The sequence below is a fragment of the Poecilia reticulata genome, linkage group LG5 (genome assembly GCF_000633615.1).
Source record: "Poecilia reticulata strain Guanapo linkage group LG5, Guppy_female_1.0+MT, whole genome shotgun sequence".
Classification (NCBI taxonomy): Eukaryota; Metazoa; Chordata; class Actinopteri; order Cyprinodontiformes; family Poeciliidae; genus Poecilia; species Poecilia reticulata.
The window spans coordinates 3,399,383-3,403,252 of NC_024335.1; the positions used below are offsets into that span (position 1 = coordinate 3,399,383).

At 35.7% G+C, this 3,870-nt stretch overlaps 1 pseudogene; it reads left to right on the forward strand.

The window, feature by feature from the left end:
• Positions 1-1,442: 1,442 nt before the first annotated feature.
• Positions 1,443-2,818, forward strand: LOC103464612 (hyaluronidase-2 pseudogene; annotated as a pseudogene).
• The last annotated feature ends 1,052 nt before the right edge of the window (positions 2,819-3,870 follow it).

Here is a 3,870-nt window from a genome sequence, read left to right on the forward strand (position 1 = left end):
TGATTCTTGAGAATAGGGAGAAAACAGATCCTATGAATAAAGCACAAAATCTGAATAAAATATACACAAAATATAATTTTTTCAAATATCTGACTAAACTAACCTGAGTCATGTGAGCACAACAATGTATATTTTCCTGGTATTTGCTGAATATTTTTTTATTTTAAACATTGTAGTCGGTGAATGGTGCCTGCAAAATCCCTTTGTCCAGGAGTAGATCTCAATACATTATAATAGTTTAAAATAATTAAAGAAATACTAAAATTATATATTATGACAATTAAGTATAAGTAGTCATAAAAATCATTATAAAGGTATCAATAAATTGAATTAAAAATAATTTTTATATATTTTCCAACTCTATTGAAATTTGTCCCTAGTTTTTGTCAACATCGTCAGAAATGAAAAGAATGAAGAAAAAAAAAATCGGGCATTATTGGGGGCACCAGAACTTTTGAGGACCCCATGACTACTTCCTGTCTCTTCCTTTGCTAAGATGGCTAGTTAGCTCTGGTTAGCATATGTTATTCTTTAGTTTTTTCTTCTTTTTATTCCTAAGTTGTTTGTCACAACCATGATGTGTCAAGACCATAACAGACAATTTACAAAACTCTGATGAAATTTTGTAAAATAAAAGCTTCATTTTGGTAAAATGTAAAGATTTCATCGACCTGATGAGTTACAATATAGCCTCATTCAGAATAACATCATATAAATTGAGGTAGTTTGGCTTTTTGTCAATTCCGTCAGATGTCAACTCCATCAGTTTTTGTGACTCTTTCAGGAAATTGTTGTCAAATCTCACTTAAATTTGCAATTAATTAATTTTAATGTATTTTACATAAATTGCATTACTTCACATGTATCAAGTTTTTCATTTTACTCACTAGTTTGACACCACCTTCAGTTCTGTGTCAACTCCGTCATGCACTGTCAACTCTGTCAGATGGACTTTTTGTTGTTTTTTATTTTAAATAATATTTATTTTGTTTCTTGAGAAGCATTTGTCTGTAAAATGCGTAAAAATATCACTAATAGGGTCATTAAAAAAATATTTTTTAATTATTTTGGAGGAAATCGGAGTACCTGGAGAAAACCCACGCATGCACAGGGAGAACATGCAAACTCCATGCAGAAAGACCGGGGCCGGGAATTGAACCCAGAACATATAAAAGCAAGTATATATATATATAAAGCGCCAGCAAATATATATTTGCTTTTTATAGATAAATAGGTATTGCACATTCCTTTTAGGAATAGTAAAATATTTCATAAGTAATAAATGATTTGTTAATGCAGTTTACTAGACAGAATTCAGAAGTTAGTGTTCTAATTATGTTTACAATTTAATAATTCATGATTTAAACTAGCAGAAAGTATGTTTATTTTTGAAACAGGAAATGGAACTGAGATGTTTTGATTTGAGCATTAATTTGTTTAAAAAGTTTGTCTCAGTTTGTTTTGTTTTGTCTTTTGTTTTTGTTTTGCTCTGCTGTCCCTTGGGTCGATTCCCTGCAGTGTCTGAATCAACTTTGCTTTACATCTTAAAAGGTAAGAAACCAAGGCCATCATCTCCATGATCATTTTGTCATATTGTGTTTGCAGAAACATGACTGAGTGAACGCTCTTTGTGAAAGAAGCAAACTGTAGTTGACAAAGGTTACGTTCACACTGCAGCCTGGAGTGACCCAATTCAGATTTTATTTTGTTTGTTTTATAAAACATTAGACAGTCGAACAATAAAGAGAACACAGATTTTTCTGTCAAATGTTGTATTTCAATTTCACATCTTTTTGTGTCTTTTGGAAACAGAGGAGTGAAGGTAGCAGGAACCACCATGGAGACTGTATTCCCCTCTTTCCTCTCAGCAGTTGACCGACTGTCCTGGTTTCTCCTTGCTCTGTTTACATCATGGATAGTCTTGGGTTCAGCAGACACAAAGCAGACAAGCTGGCCATTACACTCCAAGAAGCCAGTTCTCTTCTTCTGGAACGCTCCCACTCAGAAGTGTGGATCACACTACAATGTTACGTTATCATTAGACCAGTTTGACATAGTGTCATCCAACCTTCAGGGCTTTACCCGGCAGACTCTCACAACGTTCTATAAGGACCACCTCGGGATTTATCCCTATTATGACCTTAAATATGTAGATGTGAATGGGGGCCTTCCACAACGTGTCAAGCTCTCTGAGCACTTTAAAAGAATGTCTCAGGATCTAAACACATACATACCAGACCACAAGGCTAAAGGTCTGACTGTCATTGACTGGGATCGATGGCACCCCTTGTGGGTTCGAAACCACCATAACAAAGATATCCATAGAAGGAAATCACAAGAACTGGTGGCCCAAAAGTACCCTAAGTGGAATCAAAGGCAAGTGGCGAAAGTTGCACAAGAAGAATTTGAACTTGCGGCTCGTGAATTCCTGCAGGGGACCCTGAGGAAGGGTAAAAATTTGAGACCGAATAAGCTGTGGGGCTACTACCTGTTTCCTGATTGTTACAACTATCGCTACGCAGGGGAAATGGAAACCTACACAGGACATTGTCCTGGTTATGAGATTGAGCGAAATGATCAACTGAACTGGCTGTGGAATGAAAGCACCGCCCTTTTTCCTGAAATATACCTGGAAAGTGTACTGCGCTCCACTGATCAGGGACGCCTGTTTGTCCTGAACAGGGTGAAGGAGGCGATGCGCGTCGCATCTGTTGGGGATGGATTGGCACGTCCTGTTTTTGTTTATTCCCAACCCTTTTACAAACATTGGATGATCGTTATGGATGAGGTTGGTTGATTGGAGGAAACAGTGCTATTGTAAACTGTTATTTTAGTAATCAAGTAATCTTTTAATTATTCTTACAATTAAGTAATCAGATAAAAAATTTGAAAATTATTGGTAAATACTGTCGAACTAGCAGTAATAAAATCGGACATTCACATTATCCTGAATTTTCATGTTTGTGCAGCTTTTACAATTACTTAATTAGTGAAAATTAGCCTGTAACATTAGCACCTCACTTTTTAAGTTAACCTGGATAACAATTATACAAAATGTTATTTTCAATGTAATGATAAATAGCAGAATCATAAAGAAAATTTTCTGTGCTCCAGCTTTTAGTCTGTATTTTGATATTCAGTCAGTTTTATAGTATAACTCTCACTTTTCCCAGCCATTTATAGCTTTTATGTCAATTTCTCTGTGTGGCACCTTCGGCACACACAGAGAAAGTCACGCCACMCATCTGTTGTGACCTGGATGGTAGGAAATTTATTTTCCAGTTGTCCATAAACCTAATCTAAGCATCAGCTAAAGCAGCCCGATATGTTCCCTCTACATGTCTCTGCTCCACCCATAYAAATACACCCGCCGCACTCTGCAGCAGCCACCAGGCAGCAGCTCTAGAAGGACAGTTACACTTTTTGTAAAACTATGACCTACCAGATACAGATTTTTGTTTTTTCCTATAATTACCAAAGTTCAAAAATACTTTGTTTTTACTTTTCTATCATGAGTAATTATTTATAAATTGAACCAGGGCAATCACTGAAATATTTTTATTTAAAACAACTAATAGTTTGGAGTTGATGTTTAAATATGCCCATAACATTTTACATTTGCAGTTAGCTCATTAAGGCTGGATTTTACTCTAAAAAAGCTACATGTGGTGTGCATTTCTAGAGAACGTGGTTCCTTACCTAATCTGAGATTTCCAAAAGTTTGCCTTTTTGTGTAAATCCAGCATGCTACATGACAAACTGAGGCTGAAAGTTCAAAATATAAAACTTGGTATCTACAGAGCCCAGCTCTGAATCAATTTACTTCTTTGCTAATTCAACAAAACACCCCTTGGGGATATAAATTGATGT